At 36.4% G+C, this 16,080-nt stretch overlaps 1 protein-coding gene across 10 annotated transcripts in view; it reads right to left on the bottom strand.

Moving 5' to 3' along the window:
- LOC106872059 (mitochondrial ornithine transporter 1) overlaps positions 1-15,480 on the bottom strand; it is a 56,796-nt gene extending 41,316 nt beyond the window's left edge. Inside the window, exons 1-2 of one of the 10 annotated variants that reach the window (XM_052972413.2) lie at positions 13,201-14,185; positions 10,377-10,585 (exon numbers count right to left, since the gene is read on the bottom strand). The gene's annotated coding sequence lies outside the window, so the exon portion shown is untranslated. Of the gene's footprint in view, positions 1-5,020; positions 5,040-10,376; positions 10,586-13,200; positions 14,186-15,399 lie in introns of those variants that run through there. The other 9 variants (XM_052972415.2, XM_052972414.2, XM_052972416.2 and 6 more) reach the window with 9 other exon arrangements.
- Positions 15,481-16,080: the final 600 nt, after the last annotated feature.

Below are 16,080 nucleotides of genomic sequence, written 5' to 3'. Positions count from 1 at the left end.
TCATAGCCCAACTAATTAGGGAGAGAGTCAGTTTAGATGAGATGCAGTTTGGGTTCATGCCAGGGAAAAGCACCACTGATGCTATATTTCTGGTAAAACATCTGCAGGAAAAATACCTAGCCAAAGATATACCTCTGTACCTAGCTTTCGTTGACATGGAGAAAGCCTTTGACAGGGTCCCCTGATTCCTTACCTGGTAGTCAATGAGGAAACTAGAGATAGATGAAAGGTTAGTGAGAGCTGTGCAAGCCATGTACAAGGATGCAGTCAGTAAGGTGAGGGCTGGCAACGAGTACAGTGAAGAATTCCGAGTAGGGGTAGGGGTCCTCCGAGTAGGGGTAGGGGTCTTATTCAGCATAGTCCTTAGTAATTTTGAAGACTGCAGAATAAATGATAATCAGATGGGGCAATGTCAGGCGAATATGGTGGGTAGAGCATCGTCTCCCATTCAAACTACTCCAGCCTTTGGAATGTCATCCTCGCTGTATGTGGCTGAGCATTATCCTGATGGAAAGAACACCTTTTGTCTTGAAACCAAAGATGGTCATTTTTCTCCTATCACTGACTTAAGCCACTCAAGTTTCTTACAGTAGATCTTCTTTTAGTTCATGCAATTGAAAAAACTGCATTATTTATGGGATGACCCAGTACATACATTATACATACATTATATAAGTACTGGGGTTGATTTGCACAACGAAAATACTTCAAGGTGGTGCCCCAGCATGGCCACAGTCTAATGACTGAACCTCGTGGGCATCGGTGCCATTTTCCTCTTCCTCCGTTTTTCCATTCTCCGAACTTTCTGTCTTTCCGACGAAGGGCTCCGCCCGAAACGTCATACTCTCTCTCCTTCCTTTCCTGAGCGTCCAATAACACTATCCGCATCACGTCCTCACTTTGTTGTTTTTTTTGTTATTGTTTTTTGTGTATTTTTTAACTTATATAGATATATATATATATAACACACATAAGTAAGCACATAAATGCAAAACAAGGTGGGAAAAATAGTTGGCTGTGTGATAAGAAGTTTACTTTCCAACCGCATAATTCCAGATTCAGTCTCACTGAATAGTACTTGGAGTGCCTTCTACCAGACCCTCAGGCTAACCAAAGCTTTGTGAGTGGATTTGGTAGACAGAAACTGAAAATAGCCCATCATGTATGTGTGTGCACGCGTGTACATGTGTGTGTGTGTGTGTGCATGCATGTGTGTGTGTGTATGTGTTTCTCCCCAATCACTGTTTGACAATCAGTGTCAGTGTGTTTACATTTCCATGACTTAATGGTTTGGCAAAAGAGATAGATTGACTAAGTACCAGGCTTAGAAAAAATTTTTTAAGGTGATGCTTCAGCATGGCCACAGTCTAATAACTGAAACCAGTAAAAGATGAAAGATATACACTGGCCAAAATAAGCTTAAGACCAATGATGACAGTTCTATTCCTTCATTAATATATTTTTAACAAAACTATAAAATTAGTTTACTTTTTACAGTTTATGTAGAATTTTTTTTTTTTTTATGTAGAAAGATATATAACACCAATATCATTCGAAAGAGAAAAAAATTCTACATAAACTGTAAAAAGTAAAATAATTTTTTACAGTTTTGTTAAAAATAAATTAATAAAGGAATAGAACTGTCATCGTCAGTCTTAAATGTATTTTGGCCAGTGTATGTATGTATGTGTATATATATATATATATATATATATATATATATAAATTCTCTTGTCACAAAGACATATTTGATTACAAGAGACAGCCATGAAGAAATGCATCATTATCATCATCCTTACCATTTAACATCCATTTTCCATACTGGCATGAGTTACATGGTTTGACAGGAGTTAGTAAAGCAGAAGACTGCACCAAGCTTCAATGTCAGCTTTGGCATGGTTTTTATGGCTAGATGCCCTTTTTAATGCCAACCACTTTAGAGGGTGCTTTTTATGTGACACCCACACTAGCAAGGATGCTAAGCAACTCACAAGACAACTGAGGTTATATAGTATTGCGGAAGGTGGTTTAATGCTAGGTGTTGAGAAGGTAAAGTATGATAGAAGAAGAGAAACTGGTGTCTTACTGTAGAGTAGATACACAGCTACCCCACTTGGGAAAGAGAGAGAAAATGGCAGTGAAGATGTGTCAGAGTGTAACCTCAAGGTACAGGAAGGTGAATATAAGAGAAATGGTACACAGAACTGGACAGGGGGAGTGGGTAGGCAAGTAGGTTCGCAAGAGTACAAAAAGAGAGTGGCAGATAGATAGAAATGCTAAAATAGTGAATGCAGTGAATGGTGAAAACAGGTAGAGGCATTGTCATGAATATCAATTTTAGCTTGTTAGTTTTTTGGAGGAGTGGAGGAAATAGTAGTGGGTCAGGGTGGTAATAGATGGTGGCACAGTTGATGTGAAGTGTGTTAGGGTGGGGTGCAAGAGAGATGTATACTGCAAGGGACAAGGTCAGAGGTACATGGGAGTGAAAATAGAGGGAAACAAAAAAGAGGTAGAGGTTGTACAGGGGAACAGGGGAGGTGACAGAGGTCACTTAGTGGAAAACAAGGTAGTAAGAATTTGATATTTAATGTGCTGTAATTTTATAGACCTATTACATACAGAGTCGGAGTTTTTTCATATATTCTCCAATCACCACTACCATTTGGGGTGATAAACACTTGCTATCTGGATTCTTTTTTTACTGTCAGACATTTAATCATTAAGCATTTAAACCAGCCTAAAATTTTCAATCTATTTAATGTTCAAACTGGCCAGATCTGGCCTCTCACACCTACCCAACAATGTAATTCAAAACATAAACAATCACATCACTCAAATCTCAAAGCTATGATACAAGATAATGCATGATTAATTCAAATCAATGTGAATGAATATGTATTACATTTGATAGGGTAATCTGAATGCTAAAGGGTTGGGTAAAAAATTACATTAAAAAACATAATTTTATTAATACAGCATGCACTGAAGTTGCAGTGGGAGGAGACTCCCACAAAGCAATCTATTTCTCTCTCTCTTTCTTTATATATATAATTATTTATGAAAATGTCATTTTTGTCCATGATCAACTTCCTCACAATTCTTCTGGTAAGCCTGGAGAGTATCAACAATTTTTCTTCCTCAAAGTAGAGTCCAATAGTGTTGGAAAAACTGCTGATAATTCCTTTAAGTTATCTTTAAGAATTCCTGAGATACAAAGGTTCAAAGCTGAATCTAAAATTTGGACAATTTTGCTGGTACACCTGGCGTATATATATATATATATATATATATATATATATATATATATATATATATACATACACATACACACACACACACATATATATATATATATATATATAGAGAGAGAGAGAGAGAGAGATAAATGAGTAACAAGGAGGTACAGGTGTCAATTCATTATGGCTGTTTCAAGTGACTCCTTTAATTGATTAATAGAAACATTACATCATTTGAAAGAAACTGTTCTTGTCAGATGATCACATAGACTTCAAACATAAAGGATACAATTTCCTTAACATATTCACATCAATAATGGAACTCACCTTCCACGTAAGGTGAATAAAATATTTACATTGTTTCTTTGGTCATATCTGTGGCAGAATGAGTTAAGAAAATAGAGATATGACCAAAGAAACAATATAAACATTTTATTCAACTTACTATATTTTATTCACCTTACTTGGAATCTACACTTCAGAAATACTATAGAAAGTACCTTCATAAAAAGTACATGTCTCAATTACCAAGAGTGGATATCTTCACTTAGCTGGGTTGTGTTGTCTGCACACACAGCAGGAATATGAGGTACAAACATCCCTGCATGGAGTCTTAATATTCAATTAATATTGTTTGGGTGTGCAGATGATACCAATGTAGCAAAGTGCCTCAATTTAAGTACCTAATTCAACGGCATGCGTGGGTCATTGGCAGTGCTGCCTGGCTGGCTCTCCGTGCCGGTGGCACATAAAAAGCACCATCCAAACGTGGTCGATGCCATCCTCCCACCCTGACTGGCTCCTGTGCTGGTAGCACACAAGAAGCACCATCCAAATGTGGCCGATGCCAGTGCTGCCTGACAGGCTCCCATGCCAGTGGCATGTAAAAAGCACCCACTACACTCTCGGAGTGGTTGGTGTTAGGAAGGGCATCCAGCTGTAGAAACACTGCCAGATCAGATTGGAGCTTGGTGTGGCCTCCTGGCCTGCCAGTCCCCAGTCAAACCATCCAACCCATGCCAACATGGAAAATGAACGTCAAACGATGATGATGATATATATATATGTATATATATACACAAAGATATATAAACCAATTATACACATACAAAGATAATATACAAAGACATATATATATATATATATATATATATATATACACACACACACACACACTCTTACAAAGATTTCACAAGAACAAAGTGTAATATGAAATTAAATAAATGACAATGGAACAGGAGTCATGTTATCAACTTCATTAGTTTACAATTGTTTTTTCTATAAGATATAGTACACTCAGAGCTGAGTGCATGAGCATACCTTATAGCTTCCTCAGAGCGTCTAGCAGAAACATCTGTAAGCTAATGATATTGATAATGTAATTCCTGTTCCTTTGTCATTTATTTGATTTTACTTACTCTTATATTCTTTTACTTGTTTCAGTCATTTGACTGTGGCCATGCTGGAGCACCACCTTTAGTCAAGCAAATCGACCCTAGGACTTATTCTTTGTAAGCCTGGTACTTATTCTATCGGTCTCTTTTGCTGAACCGCTAAGTTACGGGGGACGTAAACACACTAGCATCGGTTGTCAAGCGATTTTGGGGGACAAACACAGACACATATATATATACATATACACGACGAGCTTCTTTCAGTTTCCATCTACCAAATCCACTCACAAGGCTTTGGTCGGCCCGAGGCTATAGTAGAAGACACTTGCCCAAGGTGCCATGCAGTGGGACTGAACCCGGAACCATGCGGTTGGTAAGCAAGCTACTTACCACACGGCCACTCCTGTGCCTACAAACATAAAGACAGACGAAATAACGTTTCTGCCAGCTCAAAGAAATATTTATAAGCATGAATATACATATATAAATATTTTGCTTGTGTGTGTGTGTATGTGTGTGTGTGTGTAAATGATGCCTAATTATTTTATCAAGATCAAATGATTAACTGGGGTTATCAGCTGTGTTTTTTTAACAAAAGTCAAAGTAAAAACTCTTAACAGTACATTTTAAAACACAAGTGAGCATGTGAAGAATGCATGTATATATGAGAGAGAAATAAGTTTTAAAAAATAGATGGTATATTAAATAGAAAGATAACACACAGGGATGAGAAATAGTGAGAGAGAAAGAAAATGAGAGAGAGAAAAAGAAAAAGAGAGACAGAAAGAGAGAGAGAGAAAGAAAGAAAGAAAGAAAGAAAGAAAGACTAAAATTTTCAGACAAGTCTGCATAAAGCTAAACAATCAGAACAAAATAATTTATGTAAATAAAATATTTTATCTCCTGTGCTGACACCATAAAAAAAGCTCCCATGCTGGTACTACATAAAAAAAACACCCAGTACGCTCTGTAAAGTAGTTGGTATTAAGAAGAGCATCCAGCTGTCATAATCATGTCAGAACTGACAACTGGAGCCTGGTGCAGCTATCCAGCTTGTTTCAACCCGTCCATCCCATGCCAGCATGGAAAATGGACATTAAATGATGATGATGATCTATCTATCTACCTGTTCTCTGTCTGAAGGATTTCCTCCTCCTCCTCCTCATCATCATCATCCCTATCTAATGTCTGTCATCCATGCTAGCATGGGTTGGACAGTCTGTCCAGAGATGGCAAGCTGGAGGACTGCACGGTTTCTATCGCTGGATGCTCTTCCTAACACCAACCACTTTACAAAGTGTGCTGGATGCTTTTACATGATGCTGCACAGGTGCTTTTACGTGACACCACATGGACACTTTTACATGGCACCACCATGGGTGCTTTACATAACATGGGTCTTCTTGAGTACAGCCAGGTGCCAGGTGTCTCAGTCCTTTGTCCTTTCTAATAGGAAATTTCTTACATTTTTATTCAGCATGTACAACTTCGTGATTCCTATTAGCAAGTGAAACATGTAATGGTGAATAAAAAATATGTAAAAAATTTCCAATTTCCTGTTTTGTTACAAACAATATTCCCAGCATTTTCAATTCAAAATGTATCTCACATCAATACAACAAAAACAAATACATAGTGGATTGTCATTCTGGAATAAGCAGCTGGGCTTCAAAGAGGACACAGCTTGGATTTTACCCTACCAATGTGATATCTACTTTATTTGATTTTTTTTATTTTTATTACACCATCTCTCTTTTTTTATATTCATTGGTACCTACATGTTCATCTAGTTTAGATTACCTCCCAATTAACAAGCCAAGCTCTTTACTTTCATTATTCTAAGCTGAAATCCTCCGGATAGGTTAAATATAATTTTTAACTTTGTAATTCTCTGGGGCATTAAAAAGGTAAAAAAAAAAGAGAGGACAATCTCACCCCACCCTCAAAAGTGTGTATTCCTGTATGTAACAAGTTTTCTGTTTGAATGACAGCATGGACACAAATAACGGGTCCCTAACACTGAAACTAACAGAAAAATGAATCATTTTGCTGATTAATATTTGCTCGGTATTTTATGAGATATTAATTCATCATGGACATGGTGCCACTCAGGAGCAAACTGCAATGAACGAACTTCTGTAGTTACCTTTGATTTACGTATATCACCGGTGTTAATTCAGTCTGAAAATCAATGACGTGTAATAGGGGACTCAGCATTGATCAGGGCTGACCACATTGTCAAAATAATGATACCAGCAATGAAATATCATTTATTCTTATATCCCACCACTATCTAATTCTCTCCTACCCACCTTTAGCCAATATCTACAGCTATTTAGCAGCAAGGAAATGGATTTTTTTCCTTGTACATCTAAACCAAAGCAAATCCCAGAAGTCCATTAACACCTACTACATTTTATAGGAATATTACATCATTCCCAGGTTCCATTAGACTGGAATTTTGGATTCTGCACATAAAGATCAATAGTATGGGATAAATGTGTCATGATTAGAATTTTTTTAGGGTGTGTAAAGAGGGAAAGAACCCTCATCTGCAATTTTGATGAAATTCAAATCATAGGTATTCCAGTTCATTAGAGAAAATATAACAGAAAAGCCTAATTCTTCAATTGCATGTAACATGAGCAACGCCGGGTATCTCTGTTAGTATCATATATACAAAATGTTTAACGGTATTTTGGCCATCTTTACGTCCTCAGTTCAAATCCCGCCAAAGTTGACTTTGCCTTTCATCCTTTCGGGGTCGATAAAATAAGTACCAGTTGATCACTGTGAGCGATGTAATCGACTTAACCCTTCCCTTGAAGTTGCTGACTTTGTACCAAAATTTGAAATCAATATTATTAGTAAAAAGGCTATCATGTTTTATATAAAGCTTATGACATTTGTTTCGAACAGTGACATAGCAAGGATTCTCTGCACCGCAGGGGCAAAAACAACCTTAGAGCTCCCACCTTAATTAGCAGCCATGGTAAAGCAAAATGAAATTTTGAGCCCCTTCACACTTGTACTCGGGGAGCAACTTGCTCCCTTCATGCGCACTTGCTTTGCCTCTCTTAATGAGTTGGACATAGAGTAAGATGGTCCCAGATGAAACATTTCATGAACCCTGAAATCAATATTAAATATACAGATGGACAGGTGCATAGAAAGATTAAAGAAAAAAGAAATCCAAGGTGGGGTGGGTGAGGTTTTATCAAATGGTGCTTTCATGAAATCAATATATTTGCTAAATCAACTAAGATGTATATGTACATGGGGTCCACAATGAAGGTTCGATTTAATCGATTGTTCCTTCCAAAACTGGTGTCAATGTAAAAAAATTAGGAAGAAGAGACAGGTTGGGTGAGCCGACTACCCAACTTGCAGCCCCACTTAACTTGAAGAAGTCAATATGTTGTGTAAACTTTAAAAAAAAATTTTGCTAAAAATTTGAGGACATGGAGAGAGGGTATAATCTGTTATTGGGAATTATAACTGAAAAAGTATTATTGGAAATGTGTTCTTTTAGGGTTGGTATACAAATATCAGAATTGTCATTTCTTTAATCATATCATTAAAATTAATAATGCATGAGTTTGGTTGCTGTTTAGCCCCAGATAAACAGTGAGTAGGACTTAGTAATTAATGAAATGCCAATTACGACTATCCTTTATATTTCTCGAGTATTACATAGGACTACATGTTTTCTCCCCTTGGCAAGACGGCGAAAGTTAAGAACACGCACATCCGGTGTTTAGGGTTAGGGTCATTGTTACACAGAAAACGGGCGGTGTGCGTATCCTTTACCTCCGCTGGCAAGACTATAGAGGGCAATTTGAGGAACCCGACTTTGTATTTATAGTAAACTGTCGGCTAGATGCATAAATTTTTCTTGTATTCTCAGTCATTTGCCTTCGCGAGTTCCTTATATTTTAGCTGGACAAATACAGTTACGCTAGTTGTGGGTTTGTTAAGTAGTTTAGTCTTAGAGTCACCAATTGAATAGATCTACGGTCAAAAGCTTTCCAGTATGTCCAAATTTTTTTTCCAGCCTAAGACTACGTTGTTTAATGAATTGTCCCTTCTTTAATGTAACAGGCAGTGATTTCAGGGAGCTTTGGCTGCCATTTCTAGTAGGCTAAACAACAACATAAAAGTATCCTCGACTCAGGGTTGCTAATTTAGCATATTTTGTTTTAGATCTAGCATTTTTTTTTTTCAGCGTTTAGCAGAAAATTTTTGAATCTAGCATTTAGCAGGGAAAATAGCAGGTTTAAAATTTTATTTAGTATTTTTCTCTGATCATGACATTTCCACAAAAGTTACCCTTTTTTTCTCCTTTCCTATTTTCGTTAATGTATCTTGTAGCCAAATTTTAGTACTATCGGCTATTGAATTTTTCTTTCACTTTCTTGAAACTTCAAATGAAAGTTTATCCAGTTATGAACTTTCCCAGCCCCACCTCCTTTGGATACAGAGTGGTGCTGATGAGGGGAGGGGAGAAGATAACTCATGTCAGCATCTGAACTCACTACACAATGAAAGCATGGAAATTCATCCTAACAATGCTTTATTCTGTAGTGATGAGTTTTTATCATGACAGGTTGACTGATTCATTTTCAGTTTGACTGTTTTAAAATAGGCCTGTGTTTTTTCATGCTTGTTATGGATTAGCTGTGATCACTTAAAAGAGTTTACTCTTTTACTTGTTTCAGTCATTTAACTGCGGCCATGTTGGAGCACCGCCTTTAGCCAAGCAAATCAACCCCAGGACTTATTCTTTGTAAGCCCAGTACTTATTCTATCGGTCTCTTTTGCCGAACCGCTAAGTTATGGGGACGTAAACATACCAACATCGGTTGTCAAGCGATGTTGGGGGGACAAACACAGACACACAAACACACACACACATACACACACACACACACACATATATATATATATATATATATATATATATATATATATATATATATATATATATATTATATGACAGGCTTCTTTCAGTTTCCGTCTATGTCTGATAGTGATATTATATCCAAAATGAAGTTGCATCATACAAAATGTGCAAATATTGTGAGAAATGTTCTAGCTCCATATTTTGATGGAGATTTGATTTCTGATACAGGAGATAGAAAATTTAGCCTGTTATTAGATGAATCCAATGATATATCATAGTGACACTCACAAAAAAGTGGTACATACATATCTCAGTATGGTAACTTTAGAAACATGTGATGCAGATGACATTGTAGATGCTTTAAAAATTGAATTAGTGAAAAAGAAATTAGATATAAAAAATTTACTGGCTATAAGAACCGACAATGCTAGAGTAATGATAGGTGTCAACAATGGTGTTTTCCAGACATTAAAAGAAGTTCCATCGTTACTTATATTTAGATGTGTATGTCATTCTTTACATTTGGCAGTATCCCACACTTGTACTGAATACTTGCCCATAAATTTAGAATTTTTAGTATCTGAAACCTATAAATGGTCTTCTCATTCTTCAACGAGACAAAGTGCCTACAAACAACTTTACCTTGCTATCAATGGTAAAGAGCCTTTGAAGATCATGAATTCTTGTACAATTAGGTGACTGTCAATAGAACCAGAGGTAAATAGAATTTTAAGCCAATGGTTTGAATTGCAAACTCACTTCCAAACTACAACTACAAAAGAAAAATGCTTTACAGCACAAACGTTACATGAAATGTTTTGTGATTCTAGGAATGAACTTTACCTTTTATTTTTCCATCCAATTTTAAAATATGTTCAGGAAGTGAATGAACTGTTTGAATCAAACACTGTCAACAAAACAAAATTACTTGAAGATCTTTCAAACTTGATCAAATCTGTTGCTAATATGACAGTGTTGCCAACATGTAGAATTGATCCTCTTGATCTGGATGCTTCTATTGAAAAAATTCTGGATCCTCAACCAAATTTAGGCTACAGGTTCGAGAGTAAGATAGCAGAAATGATTATCAAGAAGACTGTAACAGCTACCGAAGAAAATAATATTCGCAAAAGAGCACAATTTTTAATTTGCCTTTATAAAGAGCTTGAGCACCGTTTGCCAGGAAATATTAATATACTGAGGAATATCAAATATTTTTCTTTAGAGAATATTTTGCAGCATTTCAAAGAGCAAAATTTTACTTGTCTTAGAAGCAATGCATTTAAATGAAGAAAAAATTGCTTCAATTGAAATTCAGTTTAATAGCATTCATTTAGTTAAATGGACAAATACATCTAATACTGAGGCATTCTGGCTGGAAGTCTTGGAATATAAAGATGCTACTGGAGGAAATCCTTTTAGAGATGTTGCAAATTTTGCCATTAATCTATTGACATTGCCAAACTCAAATGCAGAAGCTGAACGGTTGTTCAGTAGTATGGGTGTAATCAAATCAAAATTGAAAAACAAAATGCATCTTCCTACGCTTAGATAATACTGTCTATAAAATATGGCCTGATTGGAAGACTTCCTTTTGTACCCCACCAAAAACACCCTTTTTATTTATTTATTTTCTACATAAACCCCCGTTTTCGGCTGCGGAGAATATGAATCTGCAAAAATCTGCATTTTGAAATTCCCCCCTCCCTCAACCCCCCACCGGCCCTAATTTTTTCATTTTTAACTTTTTTCAGAAATTTTTTTTTCAAAACATGCAGAAAAATAAGGAGATTATGATTCTGAAAAAAATTTCCAAAACTGTTTGTGGTTAGGGTTAGGTTAAGGTTTAAGGATTGGGTTAGGGTTTTAGGGTTAAGGTTACGGAAAAACTGAAAATAAAGAAATTGGGGGGAAGGGGTAGGGAGGGGGCCGGTATTTCAAAATGCCGATTTTTGGCAATTTTCCGGAATCTCCGTATCCGAAAACGGGGGTTTTTAGTAAAAAAAAAAAAAATTTTTAATGGGGAGAAAATGGGTGGGGTGGGAGTCTTTCTCTGAAAAGATATGGCAAATGTTGCGAAAATTTCGATATTCCAAAACACATAATTAACAAGATTGGGACCTTGAAGTCAAGACCTAGGTACTGCAGCTGAAAGTGATCAAATTAGAGAAATTCAAGAAATTATTTCTCAATGCTGAATATAATTTAAGAAAGTAAATAGAAATGTAAATAAAAATTAAGCTTTTTTATAAAATTAGTCTTTAGCATTTTTTGTCATATCTAGCATGTTTAAAGCATTTTTTTTTTTTGTATTTTTCTACTGAAATTTAGCATAAAATTCTGATTTTAAGTTGGCACGCGTTGATTTGTTATGACCTCCACGCACTATACAATTGTAAGAAGTATTAGAAGAGAACCTGACACCACAATATACAAGATGAACTAACTCAGCAGACAGAAGAGCACCTAAGATGAGAGAAATGGTGTTCCTTCAGCTTTTTTCGCAACAGTGGAGGGTAGCGACTAAACAATTATTCTGTAATATATCGAAATCAAATCGTTTTCTTATACAGGAATAGATTCTACAGAGGTACTGCGATGAGAGCACGGACTAAAGAGTCGATGGAGTATCGGGCTTGGATATGTACCCCATCCTAGTTTATTACATCCCTCTATATATTACATATGTTAGACCCTACCGCATGGTATTGCAGATCAGAACAGTGAGCCGGGAAGACGGTGTTCGTGTCCTGTCAACAGTACTGAGTTATATCTGGGACTTAATACTCCTATTTAACTGCAGACATGTACCATAAGGAAGATGTAAACAGTGACAACACTTTAAAATTGATGACTTTCGTAAAATAGCACTGCTAGGTTTAGTTGTCTCTATAAGCTAACGTACGTTATACTAATACAAAAATCGTGATCTATCGCACTCGACAATTATTATTAAAAGAAAACTAACTGCCTATATGACCGCTAGAGAATTCCTTTCAATTTCTATCCTACCGACTTAAAACGGGTAGGTCACATTGCACAATGTTATCCTGGATATATAAAATGACAGGATAATCAAGGCTGGCATGCCTTGGTTAGTAGATTTAAACAGAACTGAGCTAAGACTAAACAAATACCGAAAATCAGCTGATTATTCCTTCGGAAACATCTATGAACGGAAACAATCACAGGAAAACTAAAAGTCACAGGAAAAGTGACACGCTCATCTAAATATCCTAAATAACAGTTAAAGTTATTGAGTGATTCAGGTTAAGTAATTTAAAGCGATTAATCCCTTAATCCGGATGTTACGTTCCAACTCCACCCCCGCGAAGTAGAAACAGTACTGTACTGTATATTTTTTTCATATTTTTACAATTTGAATATATTTATTTAATCATAAATGTAAAACAACACCACAGAGGTATCGACGTAAGCTTAAATAATAAACCACGATATGACAAAAAATAAACAACGAAAAATAAAACAAAATAAGTTATTAATGAAAGCTTTTTCTATCAACAATCATCTATACACAATTAACACTGTTTAAATACAATTTTTCCAAATAAACCGGTAGAAGTGTTTGTGAGCAGAACTTTAGTTTCTTCTATCTCACGCAACAATTGTTATCAACAGATTACTAATTAAAGTCATTATCACTTACTGAATGTTGCCGGTGCGTGTATCTCTATTTACTTTTCTTCTCTGTTTAATACTTTACTTTCGCCTTAAACACATTCTCTTTTCTCATCTACCCAGACTCGACCTTACATACAGCTCCGTCCCGTGTAATACACAAACACATTAAGCTAGGATCCTTAATTACGTAAGACATACATACTGTTTTCTTCAACTTCTCACCTTTGTTTCTATAGGTTGTCTGAAGATTACTGTTTATTTATATTAGTTTGCACACACACATACACATGTACATGCGGTTCGTCCATAAAGGTCGGCTTGTTTCTGTCTTTCATTTACACGAACACAGATATATTATAACCTGTCATGTTTGATCACATATTGATACAACCAAATTATCATCAAGCAATATCATTTCCAACATCACAAGATTACCAAAACTAATAATAATAATTATTATAATAATAACAACGACAATATTTCAACAGATAACTTACAGCAGATGATGCAACAACAGTTCTTTGTACCAAAATATTTTCCTCTCCACAAAATCACAACACTTTCATGTACACACGCACTCTATCTCTCTCTCACACGTTTACTGACACACACACACACTCTAATTCATACGTTTCCATTTTCTCTCTCTCTCTCCTTTTTTCTCTCATTCATACGTTTCATAATTTCTGTCTCTTCCTCTTCTTCATTCACACATTGCAACTCTCTCCTTTCTCTCTTTATTTGACCCAATTGGTGGGTCCGGTTACATATCTTCTATCGTTTACTTTCTTTATCATGAACTGAAACGAAGATAGTAATTAATCCTACCATCCAACACACAAAATTATGACGAAGGGTGCTATACTATGCCTTTGTTCATTTATACATGTACTATATTGTTTGATTTCCCTCTACTGAAGTATCCATTTCTTTGGAGTGGAACCAAACATGGGATATACTTTTGAAAAAATAAGACGTGTTGTTACGTTCATATTCTCTCTCTCTCTCTCTCTCTCTCTTCCTCTCTCTCTGTTATGTTCGCCCCGTTTTAATTTAAATCCAGTTGTTTCTCCTGCGCTTCTCTGCTACAATAGTTGTATTCTTTTCCTCTCATTGTCACAGATGCACATTTTTCTCAATCAAAACTTTTTAACTTACTAAATTAAGTATGTCAGTATCTTTTATTACTTTGGTTTCAAAAACAACCTATATTAGTGACTGACCAATACTTTTAGTCCTTTCAGCAAGTATAGGAGATATTTCGGTATTATTCTGACCTCATTGGCAAGAGCATAGCCTTCACTACACTTGCTAAAGTGGTGATGAGGGAATCACTAAGTAACATCTCCCCCTCAACAACACCTTGCATATCATCCCTCTACCTTTTGAACTATTGTCCTTTTAGAGCCACTTCAATCTCACCTTATCCATTCTCCACACTGATACTGCTCCCTTGTTCATCACACTACATTTACCTGTACCTCCTCTCAAACCATCTGTCATTTTCCCTTCACATTCTTATGAAATTACCCATCTCATACTGCCCCTCTAATGCACTGTCTGTATCCTCTCTTACACTCACCTTGAAACTTTTGTTCTGACGTAAAGCCCCCCCCCCACCTCTTCCAAATACTCCCCCACATAGTGGTGTTCCCTGCAACCTTTCCCTGATTTTTTTCTATACTGCAAGTTATTTGGAAATCTTATTAGTGCTGGTGTATGCAAAAAGCACCCGGCACAAATTGTAAAGTGGTTGGTGTTAGCAAGGATATCCAACCATAGAAACCATGCTAAAGCTGATACTGGACCTCAGTGCAGCCGTGAAAGTCTCTAGCTTCTGTCAAACCATCCAACCCATGCCAGCATGGAAAATGGATGTTAAATTATGATGATGTGTGTGTATATATTTATGTATACACACACATACATATATGTGAGTGTGTGTATAATATATATGTATATGAATATTTGTATAGATATATGTACATGTATATGTATTGGATAATGTATGGTTGTTGTGTATCATTCAAGTGAATGAGTATTTATGGCTGAACATGAGAGAGTGAGAAGGTATAGTAGCAGTAACTTCACTTGGACTGATTTTACTATATATAAATATATATATATATATTGTTTGTAAAAACATAAATCTGAAAAAAGAAGCACACTCTAAGTTATAGAGCAGTATATATTAAAGTTAGATAAGGCCGGTTTATGGGATTACCTTAGGTTTCACATCCATAAAGGGTTTAGCTTTATGGTGTATCATCAGATCCCAAAACCTGTTGGCTTAAGGTCTCTCTAGTGAGTGGCCTCTCTAGAATAAGGAGGAGGAAAGGACCTTACTATTTAATGTCAACAAAGTGGATTATCTCCCTTTGGTTATCAATCGCTGGTGACCCTGCCATCCTGTGGGTTCCAATAGGACAGCAGGAATTTCCTGAAATGGTCTAAAAACCTCCATTCTGGAGCTAAGGATGTTCCTGGGTCAAGAGAGTCATTGAGGATCCTCGCCTGTTCCTCTATGCATAATTTACAGCACTTGATCCCGCTTATGTAGGGACCTGGATCTTCTTGGATACTCTATGATATTGTGCATGGAATCCCATTGTCTATCAGCTGCCATACACGGCTGGCTAATGACATGACGTTTCTCCTTTCCGGTGTCCTGAAGGAGGATCTGTGGTTGGAGAGGTGTTGTTTGAATGAGTTCCTGGAACAACTGATGTATCTCTGTGGTCGTGTGTTGGTGGTGCTATCTCTGTTGGTGTTGATGTTGCTGGTACTGGCACTGTTGGTTTTGGCTTCATTGGAGGTGGCGGTGGTGTTGGTGCCAGTTTTGGTAAAGGTGCTGGTGTTGTTATTATGGCCATTGTCATTGATGGAAACAACAATTGTTTCTGTG

The sequence above is a fragment of the Octopus bimaculoides genome, chromosome 13 (genome assembly GCF_046866305.1).
Source record: "Octopus bimaculoides isolate indiv1 chromosome 13, ASM4686630v1, whole genome shotgun sequence".
In the NCBI taxonomy this organism is placed as follows: Eukaryota; Metazoa; Mollusca; class Cephalopoda; order Octopoda; family Octopodidae; genus Octopus; species Octopus bimaculoides.
The sequence above is the reverse complement of the archived record's forward strand: the minus strand, read 5'-3'. Positions and strand labels throughout refer to the sequence as shown.